The sequence below is a fragment of the Onychomys torridus genome, chromosome X (assembly GCF_903995425.1).
Source record: "Onychomys torridus chromosome X, mOncTor1.1, whole genome shotgun sequence".
Classification (NCBI taxonomy): domain Eukaryota; kingdom Metazoa; phylum Chordata; class Mammalia; order Rodentia; family Cricetidae; genus Onychomys; species Onychomys torridus.
Genome location: NC_050466.1, coordinates 131,202,484 through 131,220,090, shown reverse-complemented (window position 1 = coordinate 131,220,090; position 17,607 = coordinate 131,202,484).

The following is a 17,607-nucleotide window of genomic DNA, read 5'->3' as shown; positions in this document are numbered from 1 at the left end:
ATTATTGTTATGATAAGTGATGGCTTAATCATGGTTTCAAGTGGTAGGTTCTTAACGAAGCCATTGATCTTGCTCAACTGGAATGTGAGATTTTACCCTAGCCAGAAATTCTCTTCTCTTGACCAGAAGGAGTCTTGTCTCAACAGGCCTTTACTGCTATTTTACTATAGGAGTTTAGGGACCAGATTAATAATCAGAATCCTCAAAACACTTTTGGCATCTTTGGCCTCTGGCAAGATGGGGCTGCCACAGTACCAAGGACATTTTTTTGGCTTTTACTCTAGAAGGAAATTGAACGGTTGGGGATTTAGCTCAGTGATATAGTGCTCAAGCGCAAGGCCCTGGGTTCAGTCCTCAGCTCCGGAAGGAAAAAAAGAAAGAAAGAAAAAGAAAAAGAAAGAAGGAAATTGATTGGTTTTCTTTGGGGTCTTTTTACCCTGAGTAGCCTGCTCAATTTTCCACCTCCTATTCTTACCATCCCTCTGCCTCTGAAGAGATAACCCGAACTGCCATTATAGAATTTGTGCAGTGACTGATCTGGCTTCTTCCAGTTGATTTTGGGGCATTTGGTATGGTAGTTTTGGGTTTCCCTCCAGAGGGCCTAACTGAAAGACTCCATCTGTCATGTAGGAAAGGAAGCACTTGCCTGGTGTCTGGAAAGAGATGTGAGGGAGAAGTAAAGGCAAGAGTTAGCCAAGCAGGGGGTCCGGAGAAGCCAGAAGAGGGCATCCAAATCAAAGTCCATCAGTCTCTTCGTGGGCAATTAAGAACCTCCATCTACCGAGCTCCTTACTTTTCTTTTGGCCTCCAAGGCTGGACTCAGCGTTGATAAACCCTGGGCCTGCTTTCAGCATTCTGATAACTGTTGGAGTGGCTAGAATCACATGCGGTCCCTTCCAGATGGCTTCTACATATGGAGAGAATGAAATGCAGTCATCTTTTAATTTTGCGTTCAAACAAGAGTGGGCCTATTTCTTTCGTCAGGCAGGAGCTGCAGTAAGCCCAGGTCTGAAATCTTATATCTGAGCAACGGTTTTCTTATTAAGCAGAAAATCACCAGTGAGAAATAGTTGTCTTAAATAACATCTCATATGCATTCAAGTCTAATGTCTGGGGAGTATGAGTCCTTGAACTGTTTAAAAAATCATATCAATCATTTTAGTGTTTAGTTTTAGTTCTTGCTGGATGTTTAAGACCAGATCTTGGGCTGGAGAGATGGCTCAGAGGTTAAAAGCACTGACTGCTCTTCCAGAGGACCTGAGTTCAATTCCCAGCAACCAGAGGGTGGCTCCCAACCATCTGTAATGAGATCTGGTGCCCTCTTCTGGCCTGCAGGCAGAACACTGTATACATAATAAATAAATAAATTAATTAAAAAAAAAAAAAAGACCAGGTCTTAAATCACTTGTTTCAAATGTCAAGGCCAGTTGAGGATCTGATCCTCAAAGGTCACTTGGATTTCTTTTGTTCCATCTATGTGAAGATGAGTCAAAGGACTTGCCCTAAAGTATAGGAAACATACATACATATATATATATATATATATATATATATATATATATATATATATATATGAAGACAACTTCCTCCACTTTGTAGACTGAATACTGGTTAGAGTTCACTAGGAAGGGGTCTCTAAGGCCTCCCTGAACAGGTGACTTTCCATATGTTGAAAGCTGTCCCACAATCCCTGGGACCTAGTTGACCTCGGCCTGGCAAGAGGGAAAATAGTTTCCTTTTAAATCCCTCTGACCACATTAGTGGTCAAAATATTGAACATCCAGAAGATCAGGTGCCACCAGTCTGGTACTTTTAACTACTATGTAATATTTAGATAAAGCTTGGGCAAAAACCAGACACTTTTAAATCAACTTTGATTATTCATACATTTTGTTCTTTAAGCCAGTCTTTGTACTTGTTCTTGGGAGTGGGGAGTGGATCAATAGGTCTACTGATTTAAGCAGAGGTTTGACATCAATATGTTGAACTCCAAACTTAGAAATTTTAATATCCTTGTGGTGGTTTGAATAAGAACATCCCCCATAGGCTTAGATATTTGAATACTTGGTCCCCAGTTGGTGGAACTGTTTGAATAGGTTTGGGGGGTGGCCTTGCTGGAAGAAGTATGTCACTGGGGGTAGGCTTGGGGGTTTTAAAAGTCACACACTATTCCTAGTGTTTTCTTGGCTTCCTACTTGCAGTTCAAGATTACTGTTGTAGCTGCCAAGCCTGCTGCCTTTGCCATGATGGACTCTTATCCCTCTGGAGCCCTAAGCCCAAATAACCCTTCCTTCTATGAGTTGCCGTGGCCATGGTGTTTTATCATAGCAATAGAAAAGGAACTAAGGTGCCGGGTGGTGGTGGCACTCGTCTTTAATCCCAGCACTTGGGAGGCAGAGCCAGGTGGATCTCTGTGAGTTCAAGGCCAGCCTGGGCTACCAAGTGAGTTCCAGGAAAAAGGCACCAAAACTACACAGAGAAACCCTGTCTCAAAAAACCAAAAAAAAAAAAAAATGACCCTTTGTAATTTTCCAGGTAAACCTTATAGAAACCACAAGACAATCTTTATACAATCATATACCATAACCATGCTTTTTGGTCGTGTAATTGTTTGAGACAGGGTCTCTCTCTGTAGCCCTGGCTGTCTTGGATTTCACTACGTAGACCAGGCTAGCCTTGAACTCAGAGATCCACCTGCCTTTGTTGCTTTTGAATAAGTATATGTAGCTGACACATGGAAGTGTAAAAGCTATAGCAAAACATAATTGTTTACAACATTCATCAAGACCCAACTAAAAAATCGTGGAGTTACTACTAAGAGATTTTAGACAGAAGGTCCTGGCTACCCTCTCCATGAATAAGCACTTTATTAGCTGTTCTTTAAAAAAAACAAACAACAACAAAAAAAAACACAGACCTATTTATAGTATGAAATAAATGTCGGTATACCAAAAAAGGGGTTGTTCCTTCATAAAACTGAAGCCCATTGGTTTACACTGGATAGAAGGCTTGCAGCTGAGTCCAGTGATAATTGGATGGACCCAAAGCACCTTTCTTACAACATGTATAGATTTGTCTTATCATCTGTTGGGTCATGCACTGGAAAATGAGATTAACAAGAGAGAATACACACACACACACACACACACACACACACACACACACACACACACACACGGGGAGAGAGAGAGAGAGAGAGAGAGAGAGAGAGAGAGAGAGAGAGAGAGAGAGAGTCCTATGTGAGGCAGAATATTTTTATTTTGAAGGGTCACCCTTTGATTTTTTGTTTTGTTTTGTTTTGTTTTGTTTTCCAAGACAGGGTTTCTCTATAGCTTTGGAAGCTGTCTTGGAACTTGCTTTGTAGACCATGCTGGCCTCGAACTCACAGAGATCCCCCCTCCTCTGCCTCCCGAGTGCTGGGATTACAGGTGTGCACCACCACCGCCCGGCACCCTTTGATATTTTTAAATCTTATAAGGTCATGGGTGAGTGGCAGCCTGCACCCAAGATCAAGGAGTATCAAGGCAACAAATGAGTTTGCCTTTACCAATGTCTAACCTGGGACCCTCCATAGCTAGACTTGGTATGATCAACTGCTTGGAAGCATGTACTCACAATTATTTTGGGTGTCCCTGCAAATGGAGGCAGACAACAAGAAGAACTTATTTAGTACCCTCCCTTCTATAAAGGGATCAAGTTGTAGGATAATATAATGATTATATGAGGCAAGAAAATCTTGGTTCTTTTGTGGATTGAATTCCAATGTTCCCCTTTAAGCATTCCCTTTGACTACTTTTTAAATTTATAACCGGTCAGTCAATTTTACATTTCTCAATGTAGATAGGGAGGCAAGCATGATAACAGAGTGAGTTCTTTTTTTTTTTCTTTTTCCTTTCTTTTGGATACAATTTCTTTACAGCCCTGGCTGTCCTGGAACTCACTTTGTAGACCAGGCTGGTCTCGAACTCACAGGATCTGCCTACTTCTGCCTCCTGAGTGCTGAGATTAAAGGCATGTGCTCCCATGACCAGCTTGTGAATTTCCTTTTTTAAAGAGGTCTACCAGTCAAGCAATGTGGATTTGAAAAGCCACATTATAAATTATGACATGCAGTCTTGGATTAAGTATCTGTAACTTAATGGAACCCAGAAAATAATGAAACCCAGAAGAAGCTGGAAAGGATGGCACCAGCCCGTCCTTTTCCTTAGCCTGTCAACATCATTGTACCTGGAAAGTGAAAACAATGGCAAAGCAAATGCACCCAGGTAGAACCAAAAGCACAAAACAAGCATGGGGCAAAAGCATCTCAAGAAGGGAAAGAATGCTCACAGTCAGAGTGTGGAGCCCAAATTACTCAGGGTCCAAGAATCTGACCTTGCTTTACCCAGCAGGGCTACAGAAGGGGATGATTTGACCATGGATGCAGTTACCAGGTGTTTGGAAGGGTCTACACTTGGCTGTGCAGTGTGCTTTGATCTAGCGAGGGGGAGGGCTTTTGCCCCACCCCTTGGCATTGTTCTAAAAAGTCCTTTTGAATAAACAGAAAAGACTGTTGGGTTTTGATCCAGGTCCTCCCTAAGCTATCCTGTGTTTCTTTCTCCTCTTTGCTATCTTTCTATTTAAAAGTTTCTTATCCCTCTTTCCTCCTCATAGGAACCCTTTTTTTTCCTCTCCTTTTTTAATTACTATATTTGTGTTTTAATTTTACACATCAGCCATGGGTTCCCCTGTCCTCCCCGCTTCCATCCCACCCCACCTTCCCCCCAGCCCCTCCCCTCCATTCCCATCTCCTCCAGGGCCAAGACTCCCCTGGGGATTCATTTAAACCTGGTGGATTCAGTACAGGCAGGTCCAGTCCCCTCCTTCCAGGCTAAGCAAAGTGTCCCTGTGTAAGCCCAAGGTTCCAAACAGCCAGCTCATGCACTAAGGACAGATCCTGGTCCCCACTGCCTGGATGCCTCCCAAGCAGATCAAGCTATTCAATTGTCTCAATTATCCAGAGGGCCTGATCCAGCTGGGGGCTCCACAGCCTTTGGTTCATAATTCATGTGCTTCCATTTGTTTGGCTATTTGTCCCTGTGCTTTTCGAATCTTGATCTCAACAATTCACACTCTTGCAGTCCCTCCTCTTTCTCAACAATTGGACTCCTGGAGCTCCACCTGGGGCCTGGCTGAGGATCTCTGCATCCACTTCCATCAGTTATTGGATGAGAGTTCCAGCACGACTGTTAGGGTGTTTGGCCATCTGATCACCAGACTAGGTCAGATCAGGTCAGGCTTTCTCTCGACCAGTACCAGCAGTCTACAGAGGATGTATCATTGTGGATTTCTGAGGACCTCTCCAGCACTCTGCCTATTCCTGTTCTCATGTGGTCTTCATTTATCATGGTCTGTTATTACTTGTTTTCCCTTTCTGTTCTTGATCCAGCTGGGATCTCCTGCTCCCCTAAGCTTTCTTTCCCTCAAATCTTGCCCTTCATTACTCCCACTGTCGTCCAGGTTGTTCATGTAGATCTCATCCATTTCTCTGTCATTGGGTGATCCCTGTGTCTTTCTTAGGGTCCTGTTTTCTAGGTAGCCTCCCTGGAGTTGTGTAGCAGTCTAGTCATCTTTGTTTTACATCTGGTATCCTACTATGAGTGAGTACACCATCTCTTCAAAGAAGACTTAATACCAATACTCTTTAAATTGTTCCACACAATAGAAGCAGAAGGAATATTACCAAACTCCTTCTATGAGGCTACAATTACCCTGATTCCTAAATCAAAGATGCAACAAAGAAAGAGAACTACAGACAGATCTCCTTCATGAATATTGATGCAAAAATACTCAATACTGGCAAACAGACTCCAAGAACACATCAAAACAATTATCCACCATGATCAAGTAGGCTTCATCCCAGGGATGCAAGGGTGGTTCAACATACAAAAATCTGTCAATGTAATACACCATATAAACAAACTCAAAGGAAAAAAAAAACCACATGATCATCTCACTAGATGCAGAAAAGGCCTTTGACAAAATCCAGCACCCCTTCATGATAAAGGTCTTGGAGCAATCAGGAATACAGGGAACATACCTAAACATAATAAAGGCAAAGTACAGCAAGCCAACAGCCAACATCAAATTAAATGGAGAGAAACTCATAGCAATACCACTAAAATCAGGAACAAGGCAATGCTGTCCCCTCTCCCCATACTTATTCAATATAGAACTTGAAGTTCTAGCCAGAGCTATAAGACAACATAAAGAGATTAACGGGATACAAATTGGAAAGGAAGAAGTCAAGCTCTCCCTATTTGCAGTTGACATGATAGTATACATGAGTGACCCCAAAAATTCAACCAAGGAACTGATACAGCTAATAAACACCTTCAGCAACATAGCAGGATACAAGATCAACTCAAAAAAATCAGTAGCCCTCCTATATACAATTGACAAACAGGCTGGGAAGGAAATCAGAGATACATCACCCTTTACAATAGCCACAAATGATATAAAATATCTTGGGATTACTCTAAGCATGTGAAGGACCTATATGACAAGAACTTTAAGTCCCAGAAAAAAATAGGAACCCTTTTAAAAGGATGGGAGCTGGCCTCCCACATCAGAGAAAAACAGGCAGGGAGATGCCAGGCGGAAGGAGCTGGCATTAAAACCCAGTACTGCCTGCATCTCCAGCTCCCTGCCCAAGCAGGAGTTCTTCTTGTCTCCAAGAGTTGTAGCTGATGCCTGGCAGAAGCATGTCTAACACTTGACAAATCCATCCTTTGGGTCCTGGTTGGGACGTGACTGCCCAAGTTTTCTCTAGCCTACTGCAAATTCACACAGCCTTTCCAACTTTAGCTACTTCAAAGGATCAGTTCCCTCTGATACCTGGCACATGGCTGGGAAAGTTCTCACTGAAGTGGAAGATGAATGCAAATTTTCTATGAGAAGTTCAGTGGGAGATCGCTGAAGGAGCTGCTGATGCTCGGGGTGATGGGTGGAAGGGTCACTTGATCTGAATCAGTGGAGGAAACAACAAACAAGATTTTCCCATGAGGCAAGGTGTCTTGTCTTGACTCACGGCAGGGTACACTTGCTGTTGAGTAAGGAGCATTCCTCTTATAGACCAAAAAGAACTGGAGAGAGGAAGCCCATGTCTTTTTGAAGATTCATTGTGGGATGCCAATCTGAGTGTTCACAACTTGGTTACACAAGACACACACACACACACACACACACAGACAGAGAGAGAGAGACAGAGAGAGACAGAGAGAGACAGAGACAGAGAGAGACAGAGAGACAGAGAGAGACAGAGAGAGAGACACAGAGAGAGAGAGAGAGAGAGAGAGAGAGAGAGAGAGAGAATGAGAGAGAGAGAGAGAGGGAGAGGGAGAGGGAGAGAGAGAGAGAGAGGGAGAGGGAGAGGGAGAGGGAGAGAGAGAGAATATGCCAAGAACGACAGATTGACAGATACTACTGTGCCTTGATGGTTGGGGCCCAAAAGAACTAGCAGAATCTAAAAGCCAATATGTTGTCAGAAGGCCCTTAAACAAAGAAGGTAAGAAGCCCAGGAGCAAAGCAGCTGAGATTCAGTGTCTTGTTACTCCATGTGTCCTGTGATACAAATGCTGGCCTAATGCTCTGAAGGGAAACGAGGAGGCTGCAGAATATGCAAGAGAATGAAGGAAGGAAAAGCCAAAGCAAAACACAGGGGATGCTGAGAGATAGAGGCTGTCCTCACAGAGAGCTTCTAAGTCTGAGTCCAATCAGTAATAAGTCTTTATGAATAAAAGTAAGGGAGGTAGAGAGACGGCTGCTCTTCTTGAGGACCCAGGTTCAATTCTCAGTACCCACATGGCAGCTCTTCTGTAACTTCAGTTCCAGGAGATCTGACACCATCACATAAGCATACATGCAGGCAAAACTCCAATGCCTATAAAATAAAAATAAGGTTTTTTTTAAGTAACAAATAAATTATCAGATACTGACTATAAAAAAAAAGGTGTGGTGATCTCCTGAGGGCTCAGTGGTACTGGGAAGTGACTGCACTAACCAAGATTGTGGTGAAGTCACATGGCCTTCACCATCTTCATGATGGTACTAACCCAGATGATGCCATATCCTATGATGTCTTCATCTTAACGACATCACTAACCAATATGTCACATGGTTGTCAAGTCACATGGTTATCTCTGTCTTTATGATGTCATCAGTCAAGATGGTGACAAACTACATGGTTACATATAGTGAGCTTAGTTCCATGATAGACTGAGCCCATCCCCCATCTTGATTAATGATTGATATGGGAGAGCCCACTATGGGTGATGGCACCTTTGGGCAGGTGGTCTTGGGCTGTATAAGAAAGCAGGCTTAGCAAGCCAATAATCAGCACTCCATGTCTTCTTCAGTTCCTGCCCTCATGTTCTTCCCTTGAGTTCCTGTCCTGACTTCCCTTCATGATGGACTATAAGACATAAGCTGAAATAAACCCATTCCTCCACAAATTGCATTTGGTCATGGTGTTTATCACACAAATAGAAACCAAATTAATACCAAAAATCAATTTGTTAAATTTATATTTATTACTAATTTTTGTTTTTTCAAGACAGGGTTTCTCTGTGCAGCTTTGCGCCTTTCCTGGAACTCACTTGGTAGCCCAGGCTGGACTCGAACTCACAGAGATCCGCCTGGCTCTGCCTCCCGAGTGCTGGGATTAAAGGCGTGCACCACCACCACCCAGCCAAATTTTTACCTTTTTTTTTTTTTTTTTTTTTGCCGGAGCTGAGGACCGAACCCAGGGCCTTGAGTTTGCTAGGCAAGCACTCTACCACTGAGCTAAATCCCCAACCCCCTCCTTTTCATGCTGTACAGTAAATACACTGAGGTTCCCAGTTGTGCATAGTTGTTGCTGATACATCAGAGCCAGGGAAGTCCACTTGATCCCAGTTTTTCCATATGTAGATCTGTGTGTCCTTTCTTTCATTCCTTCATCATCCCAGTCAGGTCTCCAGGACAAAGCCATGCTAGACACAGCACAGGCTGGCCTCAAACCCATAATCTTCCTGTCTCGGCCTCCTCCCAAGTTTTGGGATTACAGGAATGTGCTACTATGCTATGACAGATATATCTTATTAGATGGAAATAAAATTGTTCTGTTGTATACTATAAGAAATGGGTTTTAAAAAATTACATTTGGCTCATCATTGCCTATATAAATTATTCCTCATATTTAATCACAGTTGCACTGAGATCACGCATTATCTAGAGAATCAATTATAAAATCAGCTTCCAACAACTATTTGTATATAAAATGAAAATAAGGAGAAACATTTAGCATATCTAAATATATGCACAAATCAGCAAAAGCTACTATAACACTTAGTTTTGTGATTGATCATGAGGTCATAATTAATATAGTTATATTAATAATATTAATATTAATTAATATCTGATGTGGAACAATCTTTTTCTACACTTTGAATATGTATTACTCTCGTTGGTTAATAAGCTGACAGGCTGGTAGCTGGGCAGGAAATTAGGCAGGAAAGCCAAACTGAGAATGATGGGAAGAAGGAGGACCAAGTCAAGGGTGACCAGCCAGTCACCCAGGAAGCAAGACATGCCAGAGGACATGTTAAAGGCACGAGCTACATGGCAACACATAGATTAATAGAAATGGGTTAATTTAAATGTAAGAGTTAGCTAGTAACAAGCCTGAGCTATCAGCCAAGCACTTAATAATTAATATAAGCCTCTGAGTGATTATTTGGAACCGGGCAGTCAGGAATAAATATCTTCTTTCCTATAGTATCCATTCTGTCATTTGTCCTGTTTTCACACGGAACTTCAAAAGATCCTTTGTACCCAATGGAGCCACCCAAACTTACATTCCTAAAGAGCCCAAGTTCTTGATCATTCTACCTGTTTTTGGTTGCTGTAGTTCTTAACCTTTACCCTGGGCACTGAAGTACTAAAATGCACAGTAAATAAGCTTCTGGGGTGCACAACTAGTCCTTGCTTCCACTGTGTAGCAACTGTTCAATTTCCTCTTGGTAATTAGGATCAACAACTGAAATCACTGAAATAACTTTTTTTTTTTTTTGAGACAGGGTCTTACTATGTAGCCCTGGCTGGCCTGAACTTGCTATGTAGACCAGGCTGGCTTCAAACTCACAGAGTTCCTCCTACCTCTGTCTACAGAGAGATGAGATTAAAGGTGTGTATCACCATGGCAGGCTGAATTAATTTTCAAATCTCCTTTTGTCTATAGTTTCACTAGTATAAGGAACCCCAAATGCCCAAAATGTTTGTCCTTCCATTTTGGTGGAATCATTTTTGTGCCTTTTGGTAGGAAACATCTAGTTCCTTGGGGACTAAGATTTCCAAACTGGTAGAGCTCAAAGTTGCTGAGCCATGAACTTAAAAAAACTCTGAGTAGTTTACTAATTGTAATATTGAGAATATCTACTCCCATTTGTACCTCTTAATTCTAGGAATATATAAATTTTAACTATGAAATAGACAGTACTACATAATGTTCTTTAGCTTGAAGTATGTTTTATATCTTTAAAAAAATCTGTCTCAGTTGGTTCCCCACTGGGATCACAACTGACTACTTAGCAAATGATTCCATCTTTCAGTTAGGCTAGGTGCTTTAGGATGGTGTGGTGTATGAGAAAACCAGTTAATTAGTTAATCATGAACCCATTACAGCACTTGCTTTGCTCTGAGATGAGTTTGTGGATCTGGTGCAACACTGTGCACAAGAATTCACACATTCTAGTACTTCTGCTGGCAAAAGTACTACGGGCAGGGAAGAGAAAACTATCTAGAATATCTTCTCTACTCCTCTGAGGATGCATCTCTGTTCCCTTTAATGACATTAGAAGTTCAATATAGGGCTGGAGAGATGGCTCAGCAGTTGGAAGCACTGGCAGCTATTCCAGAGGTCTTGAGTTCAAATCCCAGCAACCATATAGTGGCTCACAACCATCTGTAATAGGATCTGATTCCCTCTCCTGGTGTGCATGAAGACAGGTCATTCATATACATAAAATAAATAAATATTAAAAAAGAAGTTCAATATAGTGATCCACCTACCACCTGGTGATGGCTGGTGGGTCTTAGGGGAAATAATACCACACTAGGAACTATATTATAATCTCTCCTGGTTGGTAGTTTAGGCACGTAGTAGTAATACAATTAACTATGACATCCATGATAAGGGGCAGGTCATGTAGTTAAGCCCTAGTTCAATTTCCATCCTTGTTATTATAGAAAATTTGTCCATGTACCTATTGAGCAAATATTTGGATGAAAGAATTTGGTGTTTTTTTTGGATTTTTTTTTTTTTTTTTTTGATTTTTGGTCTTTTGAGACAGGGTTTCTCTGTGTAGCTTTGACTGTCCTAGAACTCACTCTGCAGACCAGGCTGGCCTTGAACTCACTGAGATCCACCTGCCTCTGCCTCCCTGAGTGCTGGGATTAAAGGTGTGTGCTCCACCACTGCCCAGTGAAAGAGGCTGACTAACATTCACAGACCACGTAGTTTTGTTCACTGGAATATTTGTTTGTTTGTTTGTTTGTTTGTTTGTTTGTTTAGTTAGTTAGTTAGTTAGGTTTTTCAAGACATGTTTTCTCTGTGTAGCTTTGCGCCTTTCCTGGAACTCACTCTGTAGACCAGGCTGGCCTCGAACTCACAGAGATCCACCTGCCTCTGCCTCCCAAGTGCTAGGATTAAAGGCATGTGCCACCACCGCCCAGCCCTTTTTTATTTTTAATACATAATTTATTTTTACTTCATGTGCTTTGGTGCTTTGCCTACAAGTATGTCTGTGTGAGGGTGTCAGGAACCCCAGAACTGGAGTTTCTCCAGCCCTGGATTATTTATTTTCATTCTGTGAGTGTGAGTGTGAGTGAGTTGAGTGAGTGCGTGCATGCGCGTGTGCGTGTGCGTGTGCGTGTGCGTGTGCGTGTGTGTGTGTGTGTGTGTGTGTGTGTGTGTGTGTATTTGCCTGGTTCCTATGGAGGCCAGAAGAGGGTTTTGGATCTTCTAGAACTGAAGTTACAGATGATTGTGGGCTGCCATGTGGGTGCTGTGACTTGAACTTGGAAGACCAGCCAACACTTTTAACCACTGAGTCATCTCTCTGGCAGTGGATTATTTTTGGTTAGCATAAAAATGGGTTTCCTTGTGACATTTTCATGCATATAAGTTATGCTTTATCTTTATTCACCTCCCTCTTGCCCTTCGCTACCTTCATTCTATCCATCTTTGTGGCCTCCTTCCTCCCCTTTCTGCTTTCATGACATTTTATTACCTTCTGTTCCTCTATCTACATATGTAAACTTAAGTATATATTCTCATTTCAACATGAAAGAAAACTTGATATTGTCTGAGTCTGGCTTATTTTGCTTAACATAATGATGTCAATGTCACAATTTCATATTTCTCTATGGATTAATAAAATTCTAGTGTGCATATATACTATACTTTCTTTCTATGATGTATAACTTATTTCTGTGACTTTTCATTAATTTTAAAGTCACCACACCAAAAGCAATGGTGTTTCTTATGGTATTTTTCATGCATACAAGCCATTATTCTTTCTTTTAGTTATTCTATCTTATTCCCCTGCCTCTCTCTTACTGGGTTCCTTCTGCTTTCGTATCACATGTTGTCCTACTTTGCCTTTTATTGCTGTGATAAAACATTAACCAAGCCAGGCAGTGGCGGCGGTGCACGCCTTTAATCCCAGCACTCGGGAGGCAGAGGCAGGCAGATCTCTTGTGAGTTCGAGGCCAGCCTGGTCTACAAAGCCAGTTTCAGGATAGACCCTTGTCTCGAAACAATTTGACCAAAAGCAATTTGCTGATGAAAGGGTTTATTTCATTTTGCAAATTACAGTATCATTGAGGGAAACTGAGGCAGGAACTCAAGTCAGGAACTTGAAGCAGAATCCACAGAGGAACACTTTGTTGGCTTGCTTCCCTCGATGATAGAGCATAATCTGTAAGATGAAATAAAATCATTCGTCCCCAGATTTGCTTTTGGTCAACGTTTGATCATAGCACCCATAACAAACTAGGGCAGATTGTTATGGAGAGTGGGGTGGGTCTTCTCACACCCATCAGGACAATTCAGGTGACGCTCTTTACTTAGGAGATTCTAATTTATGGCAAGTTGATGTTAAAACATATCATTACCCATGTATTCTATTATCCCTCTTTTTTCCCCTCTTTCTCCCCCTACCCCCTGCACTAAGATCTCTTTCTTCAACACTCATGGCCCTCATTTTAGTTTCATGATACACACACACTTAAATCCATGTTCCACATATGAAAGAAAACATACAGTATTTGTCATTCTGAGTCTGGATTATTTTGTTTAGCAAAATGTTTTTTTTTTTTTTTTAAGATTTATTTATTTGGCCGGGCAGTGGTGGCGCACGCCTGTAATCCCAGCACTCGGGAGGCAGAGACAGGTGGATCTCTGTGAGTTCAAGGCCAGCCTGGTCTACAGAGCTAGTCTAGGACAGGCTCCAAAGCTACAGAGAAACCCTGTCTCGAAACCCCCCCCCCAAAAAAAACCCCAAAAAAAGGAAAAAATAGATGTATTTATTATGTATACAGTGTTCTGCCTGCACATATGTCTGTATGCCAAAAGATGGCACCAGATCTCATTACAGATGGTTGGGAGCTACCATGTGGGTGCTGGGAATTGAACTCAGGTCCTCTGGAAGAGCAGCCAGTACTCTTAACCTCTGAGCCATCTCTCCAGCCCCCAGCAAAAAGATTTTCAGTTCCATTGATTTCCCTGCAAATGGCATCATTTTTGTCTTTGTGGCTGAATAAAATTCCACTGTGCATGTACTACATTTTGTTAATCCATTCATTTGTTGATAGACACTTAGGCTGGTTTCCAATTTCAGCAATACTAAGAGTGTAACAATAAACATGGAGTACACATATACCTGTGATATGATGATAGACCCTTAGAATGGTATGACTGGATCATGATGATAGTTCTGTTTTGCGTTTTGGAGGAATCTCCATAGAGGTTTTTGTAATGGTCACATCAGTTTACATTCCCACCCACAGTAAACGAAGGGTTCCTCCCTCCCCACCTTTGCCAGCATTTGCTGTTTTCTTGATATTATTCATTCTGACTGGGTAAGATTTGGAATCTCAAAGCAATTTTAGTTTGCATTTCCCTGATGGTTAACTATTTGAAACGTTTCAAATATACATCTGTTCATTACCTATGCTCGTATCTTCAATTGTTTTATTTATGCTTTTCTCTAGCAGTTTGTCTTTGGTCCACTCTGAATTTATTTTTGTGCAGGTTGAGAGATATGGATGGATGTAATTCCATTCTTTTTTTTTTTGTTCCAAGACAGGGTTTCTGTGTAGCTTTGCGCCTTTCCTGGATCTCGCTCTGTAGCCCAGGCTGGCCTCAAACTCACAAAGATCCGCCTGCCTCTGCCTCCCAAGTGCTGGGATTTAAGGCATGTGCCACCACTGCCCAGCATAATTCCATTCTTTTACATGTGGATATCCAGCCAATAGGACCTAGAGAAGAAATGTTCTACTCCATCATTCACGTGTAAACACACACATACACACACACACACACACACACCAATTATCATTGAACATTAGATGGATCGCTAATTACAGAATAAGTAAAAGGTAAACATTTTTATACATTTCTTATTTGCATTTCTTCATGAATTACCATCTTATGTCCTTTTCTGTTGGGAAGTTTCTGTCAGCTGGAGAGATGGCTCAATGTTAAGAGTGCATGCTCTACTTCCTTCCCGAGTTGAGTTCCCAACATCCACATTGCACAGTTTACAATTGCCTGTAACTCCAGATCTATAAGGGCTCCTACAACCCTTCCTGGCCTCCTTGGGCATTTGGATCCATGTGCACATTACCCCCCCCCCCCCACCACCATATATACACGTAAAAGTTCTTTAAAAACAGTATTTTTAGTAATTTGAGAATTTCAATGTAATTTGATCACATTTACTGCCAGTCTCCCTCTCCACATCACATTCTCTCCTTTAAAACAACCAACCAACCAACCAAACCCAGCCAAAGGGTGGTGGCACATACCTTTAATCCCAGCACTCGGGAAGCAGAAGTATAGTGGGGAGTTGTCTATGCCACGCCCTGAAGCACCGCCCCTAGTGAGGCAGCAGGTAGCTGCTAGGTACCTGCCCACTGGGTGTGGTCCAGACTGGGACTCTTAAGACATGGGATGCCAGTATGTGCGCTCTTTTCTTCTGTACCTCGTGGTCTTGGATGCTGGGGTGAATCAGGACAGAGTTCTCCAGAGAACAGCACTGGACCATGACTCACCTTTCCGAGATTCTGCTAAAATCCCATTTCCTGTTTGTGGGTTTCCTGTATTGTGAGTTAACCCCCCCCCAATAGATTCCTATAATCATTAAGCTATTTCCGTGGATTGGTAGCGATTACAGAGGCAGTTGGACCTCTGAGTTTGAGGCCAGCCTGGTGTACAAAGCGAGTGACAGGATAGCTAGGGCTATACAGAGAAACCCTGTCTTGGGAAAAAAAAAAAAAAAAAAACGATGAAGTTAGTCCTATTATCTCACCTATTGGGCCCATGACTCATCTCCTTCACTTCAGTTTTTTTTTGAACCTATGCTCTCACACATGCTAGCGAAGTGCTCTATCATCACCTTAGCCCCTGCATTGTGAGATTAATCAGTTATCAAAATGGTGCTGCCAAGGCTGTAGCAGTAAAGAACCCTGGCTGCTCTTCCAAAAGACTCCAATTTGATTCCCAGCACCCACATGGAAACTAACAATCCCCTGTAACTTCAATTCCAGGGGATGGGATGCAACGCTTTTTTGGCTTCTGCAGGTACTGCACACATGGTGTATGGCACAACACCCATACACATATAAAGCACTGCTGGGCAGGTTAGCAGGCATATGTAGAGACACAGCTATTGAGGCTGAGCAGCATTGCCAGCCTAGGCAACAGACCTCAATCTTAAAAAAAAAAAAAAAGCACCACAGCATATTATATGGAAATGAATATTTATATAACCAGTTACATCCAGTTTAAGAAATATCACCAGTGATGCTAAATCCTATTGTGTGAATGTACCTTTTCCCACATGCATGTTTCTATTTACCCTTATGTCACTCATCTTGGACATCACAGTGGCTTTTCAGATCCCTTATGCACAGAGATCTTGTGCAATGTTGTTTTGATATCGCAAGGCTGTACTTTATTATATTGTCCAAGCTGTGCTTTAACTTACCTCCTGAAAGCTGAACTGCAAACATATGCAATCATGGTTAGCCTCTTTTGCAACTTTTTGAGCTGTTGCTCAAGGTGCTCTCAAACTGTTAGGCTCAAGCAATCTTGCCTCAGTCTCTCAAAGCAGCTGGAACTATAGGTATACCAGCACGTCTGACATTTGAACAGGACTCATACCGTACGTTGGTTAAGTCCTTTGACTTTCTTGGTTATCACTGATACTAAATATTATATAGAAATGATATTTTTTACACTAATGACCCACTTTAAGAATATATTCTAATTTTTACAACTTCTGGCTATCAGTTTACATGGTTAGAACTAGGCCTTTTGCTGAATTAAAGTCTAGTAAATATATCCCCTCAACCTCTGACCATACATTCCTTTCATGCTGTGCTGGGCCACACATGCTGAGAAAACATACTACAACTGAGCTGTATTTTTTTTTTTTTTTTTGAGCTGAGGATTGAAACCAGGGCCTTGCACTTGTTAGGTGAGCAGCGTTCTACCACTGAGCTAAATCCCCAACCCTTTTAAAAACTTTGTTCTTTTTTGTAGAGCTGAGGATCGAACCCAGGGCCTAGCAAGCGCTCTACCACTGAGCTAAATCCCCAGCCCCCTAAGCTGTATTTTTCAGTTCAATAGTCAAAATTTATGAGACAGGGTCTGAACTCTATAGCCCAGGCTGACCTTGAGTTGGAAGCAATCCCCCTGCCCCAGCCTTTAGTCCTTTGATAATAGACATGAGCAGTGATACAAAGCTAGGAACTAGCTCTTGTTGACCCAAGTTTCCCTATTTTCTTCCATTCTCAAGTTCTGCTGGACCTTTGTAATCCCCAACAGGCCTGTGAGTGGCAATGAGATTTGTTTATTTAAATAATGTTTTTCCATCTATTTTATGTACTGACTGGTCCCCACCTTCCCATCTTATCCCCCCCATCTCCATTCAGAAAGGGGGCAGGCCTTCCACGGGCTTGGACCTAGCTCTTCCCCTTATGTCAAGGCTGGGCAAGGTAATCCAGCATGGGAAACAAACTCCCAAAAGGGTCAGGGACAGGTCCTGATCTCACTGCTAGGAGCCTTACCAAAAAACCAAGCTACAGAACTGTTACACACACAGAGGGACTAGGTCAGCCCTTAACTGTTGTGGACCCCTAACCTTTAAGGCCACAGCTTTTTGACCAAGACAGATGTGATCTACTCTACTACAGTTGGCTTAATCTAGATGCTCATTTCCTCCTTAAATGTAATTTCTACCTACCTTTAGTATGCAACGCAAGCCCATTTACACTGGGGAGAACCTGCAAGGTTGTCCAATA